Source organism: Triturus cristatus, chromosome 4_2 (assembly GCF_964204655.1).
Source record: "Triturus cristatus chromosome 4_2, aTriCri1.1, whole genome shotgun sequence".
In the NCBI taxonomy this organism is placed as follows: domain Eukaryota; kingdom Metazoa; phylum Chordata; class Amphibia; order Caudata; family Salamandridae; genus Triturus; species Triturus cristatus.
In genome coordinates, this window is record NC_140586.1 from 120,439,354 (window position 1) to 120,459,100 (window position 19,747).

The window sequence follows — 19,747 nt, forward strand, 5'->3', positions numbered from 1 at the left end:
TTAGTTAATGCAAATATACCTTCTGTAAATATAAAGATTAACTTAAACAGAAAAACAGCGTTTAAAGAGATACGTAGAAAAATGTTTCAGAGGAGAGTTATGTCCAATTTGATAAAGGATGTGAAGAAATATAAGCAAAAGGCAAAATTTTACAAGAGAAAAAAAGAAATTGAAGCCATTGCAGCAAAGGCATTAGAATTAAAAAGGAAACTATTCATTTTAATTTTGAATAGGATGCGTACATTAGATAAAATGGTTAATGTACTGAAATCACAAAGCAAAAGGAAAAGAGTAGTGAACAGAACAAACTTTTGTAAAGTGTTTTTAGGAAAATGGATGCATAGTTCAAGTAGTGAACCTTTTTTTAATGAAGAGAGCTATTTTCAAAGTAATAGTTTGCTGCATGCAGTTGACACCAGAGGTCGTGCTTACGAAGTGAAAAATGGTTGCATAATGGAGAAGGAGATAATGGTTCCAAGAGAGGAGGTACAAGTGATGGCGGATGAGGCTATGGGGAGACGTCCTAAAGCCCCAGTGTACACTTGGAATTGTAGTAGTATTTGCACTGTGCGTCAGGAATCTATTGATAAATTTCGTGAGTTTCTAAGAGAATATAGTAAAAAAAAGTGTAAAACAGAAGATTAAGGTGCTTCAAAGTCTAGATCCATGCAGAGTGAGAGAGAATACTGGTTTGCAGGGTCATTCTCTGGCTTGTCTATCTAGAAAAGTGTGTAATAGTGTTTTCCATCATTTTAGGATGCTGGCTGTTCATCATACTGAAATGAGAAAGTTTGTGAGACGGTTGTGTTTTGCTAAAAGTCCAGCACTAAAGTTAGATGAATTGAATAGGGCTCTGTTCCGTGGGTCAGTATCAGATGTAGAGAAGGTTGTTGATGAAATTCAGTTTTGTTACTTTGGTTCTGAACAAAACAGTGCAGAAAAGGACACAGTAAATGAGGAAGAAGTGGAAGAGAATGTAGAACCATTTGTAAGTAAGACATTTAATGATCACATAACAAAATTTGAAAAAATCTCTAATGAAAGACCAAATATTACTTGTATTTGTTGCCGCAGAACTCATTATAGAAAACAAACCAGGTATGTTGATCTCTATAGAAAAAGTGAAAATGAAGATAATTATAAGTGGAAGGATTTTGCCACATATATATTTCTTGAAAATTGTTTTGAATTGGGTGAAGTTCAGCGTATTTGTAAATACTGTTACAACAAATTAGAAGAAAATAGAATGCCGACCAGAGCTGTACATAATAATTTAGAATTGGATGTTATTCCTGCCGAACTTTCTGAATTAAATACTTATGAGTCTATACTTATTCAATGTGTTCATCCGTTCCAGACCATAGTACGTATGGAGCCCAAAACTGGTAAATTACCTCCTTCAGATTTACTGAGAGGTTTAAAAGGTAGAGTGGTGTATTTGCCCTTGGATTTGAAAAAAAATATGGAAACTATTGATGCAGATACTTTGGAAACTGAACCATTAGTTATTCTGGTTAATGGTGTACCTACAAAGAATAAGAAGATTTGGCAGGAGCTGGTAGATGTACGGAAAGTACAAAGAGCAAATTTGTATTTGAAAAGGAATAACAAATGGTATGAATCAATTTATATAGAAGAAGAAGAAGAAGAAGAAGATTTACAAGAAGACACAGAAACACCAACTGGACAAATTGAAAAAGTGGACAAGTCAAAGGAAGAAGAAATTTATGAACATTTTAGCATACATCCTCTTCATTCAAAAGAAGTTATGGGAGACAATATTGATCTGTTTCAGATGAAGAAAGCAAAAGGAACTCCCGTGAGTGTATGGGAGGAGAGCTTGGAAGCTCGATGTTTTCCCCAGCTGTTTCCTAAAGGAAAAGGAGGACGATACGATGAACGTCCAGAACAGATTCCAGCTTCTGAGTATCGGACTACAAGACTATATGCTGAAGATCCCAGATTTCGACAAAGTATTCCTTGTTTGTTCCATCTTTTATTTGAAAGCGACTTGTCTGCACTGTCTTATGCAGTAAATCACATTTTAAAAACTGGAGTACATTTACAAAATGTGTCTGCTAAGGATTTTATGGAGAAAGTGCAGCACCGAGATGATCATTTGGAAACACAACTGATCAATCTGATGGCTTGTCAGCGTGGGACAAATGAATATTGGTACCGACGCCATGGTGAATTAAAATGCATGTTACGGAATTTAGGAACACCAACATGGTTCCTTACCCTAAGCTGTGCTGAGTACGCTTGGGATGATTTACTGGATTTTCTACGAGAGGCAAATTCAAACATTCAAAACATCGAATACAAGACAGCAGGAGAACTGTGCTCATTGGATCCGGTTAATGTTTGCAGATATTTCAATCATAGATTTGAGGCTATGATGTCCTTCATCTGCAATAAAAAAAATCCACCTCTAGGAGAAGTAGTGGATTTCTTTTGGAGAAAAGAGTACCAGGCAAGAGGTGCTCCTCATATTCATATGCTGTTGTGGATCAAGGATGCCCCAAAGTTTGGAACAGATGCTGATGAAGCAGTGTTATCTTACATTGAAGAATATGCAACATGTCCTATACCAAAAAGCACAGAAGAGAAAAAGTTAAAGGAGCAAGTTTTACGTTTCCAAAGTCATCGGTGTGGAAAATACTGTCGACGGAAATACAAGAGCAAAGATAAATACTACACTAAGGTGGCGATCACGATCCGGCAAAAAATTCCCCCGTGCGACTCGTATCGGGTCTTTTTACCGTACGAATCGTACAAATGCCGTACGAACTGGCAATCACGATTCGCATGGTAAAAAGTCCATACGACCCGCACCGGGAATCATTCCCCACACGTCCTCGGGTCGGAAAACGTGTCCGACACGTCCTCGGACGATTTACCTTACAAACGTAAAAATCCAAGTCCGACCGAGGAATCACGATCCATCCCGTGCGTCCGAGCCTACAACCGTATGGAAAAAACACTGTCCGCACCGAACACCAATAGCAACCATGGAGACATGTGCCCGCATACGCGCCCAACACTCCCCCCAGCCCCCGTACGTCCGACACGTACCCCCCGTATATGTATACCCCCACCCGTCTATGTACACCCCAGTACGTTCCAGTCGTACCCCCACCCCAGTACGTGTCGTACCACCGTCCATGTAAACCCCCCCACCCCTGTACGTGTCGTACCACCGTCTATGTACACCCCAGTACGTTCCAGTTGCACCCCCACCCCAGTACGTGTCGTACCCCCCGTCTACCTACACCCCAGTACGTACGAGCCACACCCCCACCCCAGTACGTGTCACAGCCCCGTCTACCTACACCCCAGTACGTTCCAGTCGTACCCCCACCCCAGTACGTGTCGTACCACCGTCAATGTACACCCCCCCACCCCTGTACGTGTCGTACCACCGTCAATGTACACCCCCCCACCCCTGTACGTGTCGTACCACCGTCCATGTACACCCCAGTACGTTCCAGTCGTACCCCCACCCCAGTACGTGTCGTACCACCGTCAATGTACACCCCCCCACCCCTGTACGTGTCGTACCACCGTCAATGTACACCCCCCCACCCCTGTACGTGTCGTACCACCGTCTATGTACACCCCAGTACGTTCCAGTTGCACCCCCACCCCAGTACGTGTCGTACCCCCCGTCTACCTACACCCCAGTACGTACGAGCCACACCCCCACCCCAGTACGTGTCACAGCCCCGTCTACCTACACCCCAGTACGTTCCAGTCGTACCCCCACCCCAGTACGTGTCGTACCACCGTCAATGTACACCCCCCCACCCCTGTACGTGTCGTACCACCGTCAATGTACACCCCCCCACCCCTGTACGTGTCGTACCACCGTCCATGTACACCCCAGTACGTTCCAGTCGTACCCCCACCCCAGTACGTGTCGTACCACCGTCAATGTACACCCCCCCACCCCTGTACGTGTCGTACCACCGTCTATGTACACCCCCCACCCCTGTACGTGTCGTACCACCGCCCATGTACACCCCAGTACGTTCCAGTCGTACCCCCACCCCAGTACGTGTCGTACCACCGTCCATGTAAACCCCCCCACCCCTGTACGTGTCGTACCACCGTCTATGTACACCCCAGTACGTTCCAGTTGCACCCCCACCCCAGTACGTGTCGTACCCCCCGTCTACCTACACCCCAGTACGTACGAGCCACACCCCCACCCCAGTACGTGTCACAGCCCCGTCTACCTACACCCCAGTACGTTCCAGTCGTACCCCCACCCCTGTACGTGTCGTACCACCGTCTATGTACACCCCCCCACCCCTGTACGTGTCGTACCACCGTCAATGTACACCCCCCCACCCCTGTACGTGTCGTACCACCGTCCATGTACACCCCAGTACGTTCCAGTCGTACCCCCACCCCAGTACGTGTCGTACCACCGTCAATGTACACCCCCCCACCCCAGTACGTGTCGTACCACCGTCAATGTACACCCCCCCACCCCTGTACGTGTCGTACCACCGTCTATGTACACCCCCCCACCCCTGTACGTGTCGTACCACCGCCCATGTACACCCCAGTACGTTCCAGTCGTACCCCCACCCCAGTACGTGTCGTACCACCGTCAATGTACACCCCCCACCCCTGTACGTGTCGTACCACCGTCAATGTACACCCCCCCACCCCTGTACGTGTCGTACCACCGTCAATGTACACCCCCCCACCCCTGTACGTGTCGTACCACCGTCCATGTACACCCCAGTACGTTCCAGTCGTACCCCCACCCCAGTACGTGTCGTACCACCGTCAATGTACACCCCCCCACCCCTGTACGTGTCGTACCACCGTCAATGTACACCCCCCCACCCCTGTACGTGTCGTACCACCGTCAATGTACACCCCCCCACCCCTGTACGTGTCGTACCACCGTCCATGTACACCCCAGTACGTTCCAGTCGTACCCCCACCCCAGTACGTGTCGTACCACCGTCAATGTACACCCCCCCACCCCAGTACGTGTCGTACCACCGTCAATGTACACCCCCCCACCCCTGTACGTGTCGTACCACCGTCTATGTACACCCCCCCACCCCTGTACGTGTCGTACCACCGCCCATGTACACCCCAGTACGTTCCAGTCGTACCCCCACCCCAGTACGTGTCGTACCACCGTCAATGTACACCCCCCACCCCTGTACGTGTCGTACCACCGTCAATGTACACCCCCCCACCCCTGTACGTGTCGTACCACCGTCAATGTACACCCCCCCACCCCTGTACGTGTCGTACCACCGTCCATGTACACCCCAGTACGTTCCAGTCGTACCCCCACCCCAGTACGTGTCGTACCACCGTCAATGTACACCCCCCCACCCCTGTACGTGTCGTACCACCGTCAATGTACACCCCCCCACCCCTGTACGTGTCGTACCACCGTCAATGTACACCCCCCCACCCCTGTACGTGTCGTACCACCGTCAATGTACACCCCCCCACCCCTGTACGTGTCGTACCACCGTCCATGTACACCCCAGTACGTTCCAGTCGTACCCCCACCCCAGTACGTGTCGTACCACCGTCAATGTACACCCCCCCACCCCAGTACGTGTCGTACCACCGTCAATGTACACCCCCCCACCCCTGTACGTGTCGTACCACCGTCTATGTACACCCCCCCACCCCTGTACGTGTCGTACCACCGTCAATGTACACCCCCCCACCCCTGTACGTGTCGTACCACCGTCCATGTACACCCCAGTACGTTCCAGTCGTACCCCCACCCCAGTACGTGTCGTACCACCGTCAATGTACACCCCCCCACCCCAGTACGTGTCGTACCACCGTCAATGTACACCCCCCCACCCCTGTACGTGTCGTACCACCGTCAATGTACACCCCCCCACCCCTGTACGTGTCGTACCACCGTCAATGTACACCCCCCCACCCCTGTACGTGTCGTACCACCGTCCATGTACACCCCAGTACGTTCCAGTCGTACCCCCACCCCAGTACGTTCCTGGCGCACCCCCAACACAACCTCCTAAGTACGGAGCGCACCCCATGCCCCAACATCACAACCGCATGTACGAGTCGTGCAAAGCCACACACAAGGACCAAATCGTACAACCAAATGGCCCATGTACACACCGTACACACGCTCAAAACGCACGTACACAACAAGGACAAAACAAAAAAACTCAACAATACACCATTCGAAAGGCACACAGCCACTAAACATGGCCAACAACCACTAAAATAACACAATCACTGACCTGCAACTGTCAAAAACAAACAGAGGCCCAATACACCACCACTCCTTATAACACACCCACCCAAAATTCAAACACTGCCACACCCACCCATGGACCAATAAAAAGGGCCCACACACACAAACCATGAGCCTTTGCAACAGACCCACTGCTGCCAGACACCACAGAACCAGACTACAAGCGACACCACATCTTACACTTGCACACCTTCACACGACCACCCTCACAAACACCCTCTCATCACATTCACACACACACACAACCATCCACACCCCCCCCCAACATCCACACACCCCCACACCCACACCATCCCCACCCACACCCCTCACCATGCCCACTACCAAGAATCCAAAGTTCAGTCACCGAGAGTTGGAGGTCCTTGTTGATCAAATCCTCAGAGTCGAGCCACAGATCTTTGGAACATTGGTCAGAAGCACCAGCCAGGCAGCCAAAACAGCCATGTGGCAGACCATCGTCGATGCTGTGAATGCTGTTGCGGACACCAGGAGGACCAAGCAGGATTGCCAGAACAGGTGGTACGATCTGCGGAGGAGGGTCAGAGCCAAGAGACAGGAGGAACACGACCAGGCCAACGCCACCGGAGGAGGGCCCTCCCGCAGACCCGTACAGTACCATCCCTGGGAGGAGAGGGTGATGGCCATACTGCCGGTGGAGGCAGTTGAAGGAGTAGAAGGACTCCGAGACCCGGGTGAGTACACAAACAACGCACCTCACATGGGGGGAACTGCAACCACAAACAAAATTACTAACAGGCACGCAACCACCACAAGCCATCGCATTACTCAACCACACTCCATGAGCAGGCACATGCCACTGCTGCCACCATGCCCCATGCACCCAGCTGGACAATGTCAAGTCACAGGCCACAGAAGACAACAACACATGACACGGTAACCCGGATGGCGGGAGTGTGGGCACCAAGAATCACATAGTGCGACTCCAAAGCAGACAACAATGCCCTCTGCCCATATGGCCTAGGTCACAGCCAGACAAACACTGTGTCCCAACACAGGAATGACTTGCCAGCAAATGGCGGATGCCTTGCATCAACACATGGGGGTGAAGGCACTGTTTTGCACATGCCAGCAGCTAATGAACAGCCAACAGTGTGAAAGAGTGGCAGCACACACCACCACAGCAGCAGCGCACAGACACACAGCAGACAAAATGGGTGCCTGGAGATCAGAAACAAACTCACATCAACAGGCCAAGGGCCACTCAAAGATCTGCTAACAGTGTGTGCCCAGGAAGCTGGGCCAAGGTGACAGAGGGTGACACACGGAGGGAGGGAGAGGGGGACACAGAGAGAGGGAGAGGGGGACTGAGAGGGAGGGAGACACAGGAAGATGGACAGAGGGAGGAGGCTGACACACAGAGGGAGGGAGAGGGGGACACAGAGGGAGGGAGACACAGGAAGATGGACAGAGGGAGGAGGCTGACACACAGAGGGAGGGAGAGGGGGACAGAGAGGGAGGGAGACACAGGAAGATGGACAGAGGGAGGAGGCTGACACACAGAGGGAGGGAGAGGGGGACACAGAGGGAGGGAGAGGGGGACACAGAGGGAGGGAGAGGGGGACACAGAGGGAGGGAGAGGGGGACAGAGAGGGAGGGAGAGGGGGACAGAGAAGGAGGGAGACACAGGGAGAGCAAATCAGTCCTTTGGTGTGTGGGAATGTCTGCTCGTCAGCAGGTGGACTGCGTGCATGTAGACAAGGGTGCCCAGTGCCAGAACCCCCCCTCTTCATCATGGCAAAACGCAGGGCCATGTTACAACCTGTACACGAGCACAAGGACAGCCACCTGCATCATATGAGTGTGTGGATCCACTCCATGTGCACATGTACAGTGCTACAAGGAAGGCGCAAGTGCATGGCTCGCCACACATGCACACTCCACTGCTGACTGCAGTCACACTTGACGCAGCCAGTAAGACTGTGCCACACATAGTTAAAGGGGCCAAATTGGTGCCCAAGGGACACACACATGCACAAGTGCACTGTGAGTGGAATGCAAGACAGATCCTAATTCCAAGAGGAAATGTGCCAACTTTGTAACGGATGCAACATGGATGTTGCATGGATCAAAAGTAACATTGTCTCTCTCACACACAGGTCAACGTCGTGCTGCACCCCCCAACACTGGGGGGGAACACTCACAGGACCCGGATCTGCAGGAGACCGATCCCACCGGCAGCGACCACTCTCACCACTCTGCGGACGACCCCGACCGACCTGGCCCCTCTGGTGTCCAACCACCTGCAGCACCTGCGTCAGGTACAACCGTGCCAACCACCACCCCCACTCCTGCCACATCCCAGGAGACACCCAGGATCCCTGCCCCAACACCACAATGCAGCCAGGCTCGCCAGGAGGGACACGGTGTCCCGGGCACCCAGGAGGAGGCAGGCGACAACGCCAATGCCACCCCTCAGGGGTCCCGGAGACCCCATGTGCCCACAAGTGCAGGCCAGACGCAAGTGGGCAGGGGTGGTGGGAGTGGAGAGCGGCGGAGGCGCGAGCCTGACCAGTTGGCTGGGGATCCGGTATTTTCACATGTCCGTAACATCCTGGACTCATACCGGCAGGACACCACGGGCATGGCCCAGGTTGTGTCCGTCCTCGAGGGGATCAAGGTCCAGCAGGCCCAGCAACATGCGGAGCTAATAGCCTGTCTACAGCTACACCAACGGAGGATGGAGGACAGACAGGCTGAGCAAGTGACGGCGTCCCAGGGGATTCACGCTGAACTCCGTCGGATGGCCGACACCATGGCCGACCCTCCCTGTGCCAGAAGGCGGAGAACATCACCACCCACAGGGAGGGATCATGAGGAGGAGGAGGAAACATCCGACGGAGCATCCCAGACGTCGTCACGGCCTGCTGCTGAGGTTCCCCGCAGGAAGCCGGGTCGTCCACGGAAAGGACCGTGAGGGTGGCTGCTACATCACCATCTCCCAGGACACCTGGCCTGGCACCTGGCCCACTGGAGCAACAGCATCACAGCATCAAGAGACATTCTCTGCCACATGGCCCTGCTGGTCACTGGCTGACCAATGTTGACAAAGACTGTGGCATGGACTCTGAGGATTTCCAATGGCAAGGACACCAACTCCCCTACTGAACTTTGGATTCCCTAATCCCGGAAAGGCCCTCACTTGGCCCCCCCCCCCCAATAATAAATCACACTATTAAGAGTAGATGCCTGCTGGTAGCATTATTACCTAACATGTGTCTTGTACAGTCTAAACATGCCTGAGTCATCTGTTCACTTCAACCATCCACACCCTGGGGCCTGAGTCTGGCACAGGACACATGGGTCACAGTTTTCTAGGCAAGACAGACATGGAGCACCATACACACCCGTGATGGTCAGAACCAGCTGAGGGGGTGGCCGAACAACCGTGCTGACAGACACATTGAGTACAGCAACAGTCATGCGCAGAGGTCAGGGATCCTGGCCCGTGTCCTGGGGGGCACCCAGGTACGTGTAGACAGGTGGCAGAACCATGTCCTGCAAGCTTCAGTCCGGTGGATGCAGAGAATGGGGTCATGGATAACGTTGGATGCATGGGGATGGCACATGTCACAATACCCACACAGTCATGGACATCATGCCCATTACACAGTCTCAGCACACACACACAGCTTGCATCTTGCCACTCGACACATTGACACATAGCCACAATCAGGGAATACCATGCCAGACATGCAGGATGCACCGTGCCAACACACCAGCATTGACTGAGAAGAGGCACCTTGGAGGCATAGGGACACCTTTAATAGTCATGTGTTTGGGATTGCAGAGGCAACTTGAAGTACACATGAACACATCATGTGGAGTACCATGTGGCTCCAACACTGGCACCCCCCTTCTGCAGCACAAATGCGTGATAGCCATGGAACTGGCACACAAGTGTCGGATAATAGCTAAATACCCACAGCTGCTCACGGAGAGCCTGCCATACACCATACATCCGCTGATGTGGAAGTCCCACGCCATGTCAAGACAATGTTAACCGGATGTGTCCGAGGGCAGTGTCACACACATTGATGCCTTCATCACAATCCACCATCCCATCACTGATGACTGACAACCAGGCAGCCCATCTATTCAGGTGTACCCAGCTGCATGTCGTGTCCCATGGGGATGCCACATGTCTGCAGAGGACCCAAACCCCGACCGGGGCAGTGTGCACACATCGTGAACAACTGCCACACCCAATACACCCCAGATGCATCCCTTACCCCATGGAGACTTCCAAACGTGTCCGTGCCTGTAACGCTGAGTCAGCCCACGATGCCATGTCCATGAGGAATAGCAGTGCCACAACAATGCAACCAGCAAACGGCATGCGCAGGTACCTGGGGAAGAGAGACACACAAGAACTCAGCCACAAGAAGCACAGCCACTTGCATGTGCATGTACTCGACACATGTATGTATGACAACATGCTATGTCACAATTATGTCTGGGGAAATACTACCATCACTGCCACCATCACTCCAGTGACACACCCACACACACCTCTGACCCACGTGCCATACATGCAGGTGGAGACACACATCACAACGCATGCCACACGGGGATCAATGCGTGCACACTCAGACCCTGGTACTCACCACTAAGCAAAGAAGTCGCGTATGAGCCGAGTCCGGATGTCCTCTTGCGGCTCCACATCCTCCACATCACTAGCCCCATTGCCAAGCCCTTCGTCCTCCACGGGTGGATGGTCCTCGTCATCTTGATCCAGGATGAGGGGCACAGCTCTTTCAACTGCCATGTTGTGCAGCATGCAGCAGACCATGAAGATCTTGCAGACCTTCGCCGGGGCATATGGGAGTGCGCCGCCGGTCTTGTGGAGGCACCGGAATCGGCTCTTCAGCATGCCAAACGTCCTCTCTATCACTCGCCTTGTCCGGCCATGGGCGGTGTTGTAGCGGAGCTGGGCCGGCGTGATGGGGTTGCGGAGAGGTGTCAGCAGCCAAGGCATGTTGGGATAGCCAGCGTCCCCTAAATGGAAAGCACATGGATATCGTTAGAACAGGCGAAGCGGTAGTGCTGCTCGGCCAAACAGAATACAGGACAGACAGACTGTACCCACCAACAACACATGCACGTTCGTTGCGCAGCTGCATCATCATATCAGGCATCCCGCTACGCCTCATGATGTAGGCATCGTGTGCTGATCCTGGAAAACGAGCACAGACATGTGAAATCACCATGTTGGACAGACACACCACAAGGGCATTGATGGAGTGGTAGTGCTTCCGATTGCGGTACGCCACCTCCCGTGCGTGTGGTGGTACCAAACCTACATGTGTCCCATCTATGGACCCAATGACATGGGGCATCCCTCCCAGGGCATAGAATCCACGCTTGACCTCAGTCATCTGTTCAGGGGTTGGGAACTTGATGAAGTCATCCAGGTGAATCAACATGGCCTCCAAGAAATCATGCAGCACACCGCTGAACATGCTCTGGGACATGCCACCAACATGAGCTATGGTATATTGGAAGGTACCCGTGGCAAGGAAATGTAGGGCAGCCATTACCTTCAGCTGGGGTGTCAGTGCCGTAGGATACCTGTGCTGCGGTTGCAGGTGTGGTGCCAGTCTCGCCGTCAGCTCCAGAATCAACGGTTGGGTGAAGCGGTAGAGCCGGATGCTGTCATTCTCCTGCATGGTGGCCAAGTCTGGAATTCTTCGGGCAACAGGAGGCGCTCTGCAGTAATTTGGAAGTGACAAGGAAGAGTGAGTGCACTACGAGAACAACTCATGTCTACTGAGCACATGTAAATCTGCCAATACACACATGCCACATAGGGAGTCAGGCATGTGCTACATGCCCAGGACACGTATGGATGCAAGGTGACACTCCTTCCAAGACCCAGCCACACACGGTGATTGAGAACCTCCCCATGCCACGCCATGGGAATAGCTGTGTCCCAGTGCAAGTGAACAGCCCGACGCAAGACAGAAGTGACATACACCCACACATCAGCAGAAGTAGGATGCCGATTGCAGAGACTGGTAGCGGAACACTGGAGCCACAGGTCACATGACATTACACTAGTCCAGCCCACACACCTTGCCATGAAGGTGCACATGTCATGACTCACCACACATTCCTTGTGAGTTTGCTGACATGGCCTTGTCACGCTACTCCGTGTCCCATGCATACATGTGCACCTCACATCAGATACCACATGTGGCATGGTGTGCGGAACAGTGTGCAATGATAATCTACACACAGACACATGTTGGTTGCTGCAACGGCTGCAGCTTTTGAGGGTGCTACAACATCAACCTGATGTAAATCCCGGACACATAAATGACATAGTCACATTGTGCACTGTGGGTAGTGACAAGTCAGGTTTCATGACCCCTGTACCGGCCATCATGGGACACTTCCGTGTGTTGGTGTCCGTGCCATGCCAGTGACGCTCACCCCAAGTGCGCAGTACGACATGCACACATGTCAAAGGAGTCAAGGGCATGCCTGGCACACATTGCACCCTCACACAGTACACCTGTACACATCTCATCATACATCTGGTGCCTTCTCCACTCAGGAGGCATGTTCCACATCACAGCCTGTCACACCTGTGCCCCACACATGTAGTAATGCACAGACGATGCCTAGATGTCCATTCCTGGACAAGTATGTCCATCCATGGACAAGTATGTCCGCCCTATTCCTACCTGTGTGTCGACTATCACCACAGTGATGTGTACAAACCGGCGTACTGCTGCTAAGAGGGCCTGTGTATGTTCCCCAATCACTGTGGGAGTGCTGCCGTATGTGTACCCATCGTGATGGCGAGTGTACAGGCATTTGTACGGTCCGTACCACAACGAGTACGCATACGCGTGCAGACCCATAGTGATAGTGAGCGTACATGCGAGTGTACGGCCCTCTCACTATGGGTCTGCACGCGTATGCGTACTCGTTGTGGTACGGACCGTACAAATGCCTGTACGCTCACTATCACTATGGTTCTGCACGCGTATGCGTACACGTAGTGGTACGGACCGTACAAATGCCTGTACGCTCACTATCACTATGGTTCTGCACGCGTATGCGTACTCGTTGTGGTACGGACCGTACAAATGCCTGTACGCTCACTATCACTATGGTTCTGCACGCGTATGCGTACACGTAGTGGTACGGACCGTACAAATGCCTGTACGCTCACTATCACTATGGTTCTGCACGCGTATGCGTACTCGTTGTGGTACGGACCGTACAAATGCCTGTACGCTCACTATCACTATGGTTCTGCACGCGTATGCGTACACGTAGTGGTACGGACCGTACAAATGCCTGTACGCTCACTATCACTATGGTTCTGCACGCGTATGCGTACTCGTTGTGGTACGGACCGTACAAATGCCTGTACGCTCACTATCACTATGGTTCTGCACGCGTATGCGTACACGTAGTGGTACGGACCGTACAAATGCCTGTACGCTCACTATCACTATGGTTCTGCACGCGTATGCGTACTCGTTGTGGTACGGACCGTACAAATGCCTGTACGCTCACTATCACTATGGTTCTGCACGCGTATGCGTACACGTAGTGGTACGGACCGTACACTCGCATGTACGCTCACTATCACTACGGGTACACAGACCCATAGTGATAGTGAGCGTACAGGCATTTGTACGGTCCGTACCACTACGTGTACGCATACGCGTGCAGACCCATAGTGATAGTGAGCGTACATGCGTGTGTACGGTCCGTACCACTACGTGTACGCATACGCGTGCAGACCCATAGTGATAGTGAGCGTACATGCGTGTGTACGGTCCGTACCACTACGTGTACGCATACGCGTGCAGACCCATAGTGATTTTGAACGTAGGCATGCATGTACGGGCCGTTGCCATGCTTTTGGGGTGCCCTAGGGCCCGGAAACGCACCGTACCTGTGTGTGATTCTCCTAATTACATAGGGGACAAGTATTAAGGCCTACATGCATGCTGGTTGTCATGGCGACCAGGTTCAAATTTCGATTTTGTTCTGGAAGGTGCACAGCAGAAGTCAGTTGGAATTCTTCTACTTTGTTGCAATGTGTTTGTGGGGCTGACATCATGCAGGAGAATGAAACCGATAGAGAACCCACAGACTGCTAGGTTTGAAGGGATTGGTGGAAACATAGGATGCAAATGTGAGTGACCAATCACTCTGTACTCCTGTGCATGAGACTGGGCAGAAGGCCACATATAAGGCAGCCAGGTCCCATGAGGGATTACTTGCCTGCACATCTTTGCATTTGTCGACCAAGCTGCTGCTACTGATTCCCTGGAAACATGTCAAGGGCTGTGGAGAGGACACAGCCATTCACCCTGGAGGAGAACATGGCTCTGCTGGATGTGATCCTCCCACAGTACCCCATGCTGTATGGGCGACCAGGGTATCAGGTGAGTGCATAGGCCACTGCCACAGACTGTCCCTATGTTGTGACTGTGTCTTCAGGCATTGTGACCCGGTGTGACACACATGCCATGTACTGTCGGGGGGGTACCAGGGGGGGGGTGCCTGATGTCTCCCAGCAGTGCCCTGAGACAGGAGGGGTGTGTGCAGAGTCCTCCCAGCAGTGCCCTGAGACAGGAGGTGTGTGTGCAGAGTCCACCCAGCAGTGCCCTGAGACAGGAGGGGTGGGGACCTATCACTAACAGCAGTGCCCTGAGACAGGAGGGGTGGCTGTGGAGTCCTCCCAGCAGTGCCCTGAGACAGGAGGGGTGGGGACCTATCACTAACAGCAGTGCCCTGAGACAGGAGGGGTGGGTGTGGAGTCCTCCCAGCAGTGCCCTGAGACAGGAGGGGTGGGGACCTATCACTAACAGCAGTGCCCTGAGACAGGAGGGGTGGGTGTGGAGTCCTCCCAGCAGTGCCCTGAGACAGGAGGGGTGGGTGTGATGCACAGTGTGAGCCTTGATCATTGATTGTGACATTGCCATCATTCCACCTGAGTACCCACTATGGCACGTACTGCCTTTTCCCTCACCAGAGGATGATGTCCCTATGACAGAGGTGCAATGCGTTGGCTGCATTACATGCCATGTAGTAACCAGCTATTATGTTCACATATGTCTCTCTGTGACATGTGGCTGGTGTATTGATGTGGTGTCACTTGTACTTCCTCACAGGTAGGCGCCTCTGCCAAGGAGCAGATCTGGCTGACCGCCGTCAGTGCCGTGAGGCGTGTGGATGGTCGGAGGCGGAGCCTGTCCCAGGTGAGGAAACGCTGGCAGGATATCCGGTGCTGGACGCGGAGGATTGCACGGCTCCTGCTGGGGGACTCACCTGAGAGCCACAAGAACCGCGGCCGCCGCCGTCTGACCCACCTCCACAGGCGTGTGCTGCCGGTGGTCTTTCCAGACCTGGAGAGGCGCTTACAGGCGATGCAGCAGGCGGAAGGGGGTAGGTACATGTGCGTTTGTTGTGTGTCACCGGCATTTGTAAGGGCACAGTGGCATTAATTCACTGGCAGGGTTTAAAGGTGCTGTGCCCATCCAGTTTGCCCAAGTGTGGCGCTGCGCCCCTGCCACCCTTCCCCTCCTTGCAATGTGTTCCCTGGTCTGTGTGTAGTCACTCCTTCACAAGGTAATGTAGGCTGGCGCTTTGTCCACGAGAACAATGACTGTAGCATCATGGGTGGTAGTGGTGGGTAACAGGTTGTGGGACCTTGCCTGTGAACTGTCAAGTTCACTGCATGTGGGTTCCATGTCAGTTGGCACTGATGCTGGCTCCAGACATGGGAGTTGGTCTCTCATGTGTCATGCCTTACAGCGCGCATGTCCTATGTAGTGGCCTGTGACATGATGTGCATGAGTGTGCGCTACGCATAGTGCAGGGATGGTGACGTGTGTAGCAGTCATTCCCATTCAGCCATTCAGTAGCATGTAGTTGCGTGCCCAATACTGTCCCCTGGGGCACCTTATCCTCAGTGTTGTTTGTGTCATCATCAACGTGGACACTCTCACTGTCTACAGCGTAGGTTGTGCTCTGTGCCATTGTCCCCTGTCACCATGTATATAGACGTGCTATTATGTACAGGTGTCCACTGTGCAGCCTGACCTGATTGTCCCTCTTCATACTCACAGTTGCCAGTGCCTGTGTGTCTTGTTATACTCATCTGAGGATGGGCACTGGTACCTCATTATTTGTACAGCCGCACCTTTGCTAATTTGCGTCCAATCTTGCCTTTTGCCTGCCACTGTGTTTATCACCCAGACTATGAGATGTTGGTGCCACCTGTGTCTCAGCAATTAGCATCGTGTGGGGGTTACTTGGGGCGGGCAATGCCTATGTGTCAAATCCTGATTCCTAATTGCTGGGTCTGGACAGTGTGTGATGTTACTGGACACACACGCAAGGTGCAGTGACCGAGTTATGTTGGGCATGTTAGCAGCATTACCTATGCAGCATGTGTCTCAAGTTCATGGATATTGTCCCTGGTCATAGGTATTTTCACAAACGCTGTGTGGTGCAGAGGCAGTGCAGGATTGTCCCCAGGGCCTGGGTGCTATGTCAGACTCCGTTTCCTGTCATCAGCTATTGTCTCATGCTCTCCATGGTATTTCAGTGGCATGGTGGCTCAAACAAGTGTGTATCATGCCCTACATCGGTACCTTGTTTTGCAGATGTTAGGGATCTGCCTCTTCAGGCTATGCAATGTTGACTATGTAGATTGGACTCATGTGACAGATGTGTACAGGTGTCTGATTAATTTCTGTCTCTCCACCCTGCCCACAGCATCGTCGGGGGACACAGAGGGAGACATGGACACGGACCAGGCGGAGGGACCGAGCACCAGTGGCAGCCGTGACATCGGGGCTGGCACATCGAGTGGGACAGAGGCGGAGGATAGTGTGGCCGAGGACCTGTCGACTGGCACATCAGACTACGAAGCTGACAGGTCCGAGGAGGATGTCTCAGGGTTGGCGGAGGCTGCACCAGCAGCTGACAGTGGAACAACACCTGCCACCGCCCCCTCAGTTCCCACCAACCGCCTCCCACTTGCTCGTGTCCCTTCCCAGCGTGCCCGGTCACCGCATGTCTCCTTCCTGCCAGGCACCGCACCCCCTGCCCCTGTCTCCACTGCTGCCGCCAATGCTGAGTCTATGGACATCCAGCGGCAAATGCAGGTTGGTCAGGCTGCGATCCTGAATGTCCTCCATTCCCACGGGAAAACCCTCAGCAACATCGAGGCATTCTTGGAGGGCATTCATTCTTTGCAGGCTGACCAACGCAACTTGCTGAGGTCCCTAGACTCCACACTGACTGCAGCAGTGGGTCTCCTGCAGCGTGACCTCCCCCCACCTACCCCTGCCCCATCCACACTTCCCACTTCCATGCCTGTCCCACGTACACCCAGACGTCGGCATGCACCCACCACAACAGACACAGGCACCACACCAGCAGGGAAGGTCCACCGCACTCCTCCTGACACGCACACACAGGGTGAGATAGGCACACCCACTGGGTCGGGGGGCAAACGTGTGACACGCAGCCAGAGTGGGAGTCCGCATTCCACACAATCCACTCCCTCCAAATCCCCTCCCCTCAGCTCTCCTGGCCACATCTCCCCCAAGGACTCCTTCATGGCCGCTCTGTCCCTGAGCCCCACAGTTACGCCACCACGCAAGCGGTCAAGGAAGTCCTCGGTCAGGGTGGTTGAGTCTCCCCCCCTGTCTCCACCCTCCCCCGGTGGCGCTGCAACCCATCCCTCTGAACCCCCCCCCTCCTTGGGGCCTGAGGTCACTTCGGGTGCAGGGGACTCCCTGGAGGACCTTGCTAAGGTGTGTAGTGCCATCCTGGCCTCCGCCTTTGGCCATGACACACCCCCTGTGGTTGAGTCCTCCATCCCTGCACCCACAACGCCGCCCCTTTGCCCTGATGTCCCTGCGGTGCCTGTTGCTTCCCCCCCCCCTGATGCCCTCACCAGTATGGAAGACGATGGCATTTGACTGTGCAGGCAAGGTAGGGGACACACATCCCACTGTGTCCCCCATGCAGCTGGGAATAATTGACTGCCCTATGGCCTTTGTTGACTTTGAACTGCCGTTGATCCACGGACATTGTGCTCATGCTGATTAAAGCTTTATTTTTTTTTTCATTATCACACTCCTGCTATGGTGGTATTGGTGTTGGTGGGGCTGCTACATTGTTTTGGGTGGTGTTTAAGGCTTTGGGTGTGTGGGATTTGTAGTAGTGTTCTGCTCTTTGGGGCCACCCTAGGATCTGTGTGCCATCACAAGGTGTTGGCTAACTTCCTTAGGTCATGTCAGCAGTTACTGCATGGTTCAATTGTCCCAGGGTGTATTCCTTCCTCTGTGTACCCAGTTTCTTCCCTGCAGGGTGTTCCCAATGTTTAGCGCAGAGCTGTGTCTACATGAGCTGTGTGTGTGACGGAGCCCTTCTACTTTGGCCATGCATGCATGGCCATGTCTCCACCTGCAACAATCGTGGCATCCTTGGTGATCACTGTACTTGTGTGTGGAGTCAGTTGACATGAGTTCATGGGGACATGTTCCCTTGTAGGCAGTATGGATGTGGGTAATTGTGGCATCACACACATGTGTTACACCCCTCCTGGGTGTGGACACTGCTGGGAGGACTCTGCACACACCCCTCCTGTGTCTGGCCACTGCTGGGAGGACTCTGCACACACCCCTCCTGTCTCAGGGCACTGCTGGGAGGACTCTGCACACACCCCTCCTGTCTCAGGGCACTGCTGGGAGGACTCTGCACACACCCCTCCTGTCTCAGGGCACTGCTGGGAGTGTTAGGCACACACCCCTCCTGTCTCAGGGCACTGCTGGGAGTGTTAGGCACCCACCCCTCCTGTGTCAGGGCACTGCTGGGAGGACTCTGCACCCACCCCTCCTGTCTCTGGGCACTGCTGGGAGGACTCACCACCCACCCCTCCTGTCTCAGGGCACTGCTGGGAGGTCTCTGCACCCACCCCTCCTGTGTCAGGGCACTGCTGGGAGGACTCAGCACCCACCCCTCCTGTCTCAGGGCACTGCTGGGAGGACTCCACACCCACCCCTCCTGTCTCAGGGCACTGCTGGGAGGACTCTGCACACACCCCTCCTGTCTCTGGGCACTGCTGGGAGTGATGGGCACCCACCCCTCCTGTCTCTGGGCACTGCTGGGAGTGATGGGCACCCACCCCTCCTGTCTCAGGGCACTGCTGGGTGGAGTCTGCACACACACCTCCGATTTCTGGATATGTGCGCTTGGCACATACACGGTGGGGTTACGCACACTGCATTAGAGGTGAGGGTACGAGTCTACTGACACTGGTGTGGTGGGGGTACGCTCCGTACGTCCGCGGGTGGGGGTACGGGTCGTACTTACACTGTTGGGCTGGGGGTACGCTCCGTGCGTCCGCGGGTGGGGGTACGGGTCGTACTTACACTGTTGGGCTGGGGGTACGCTCCGTGC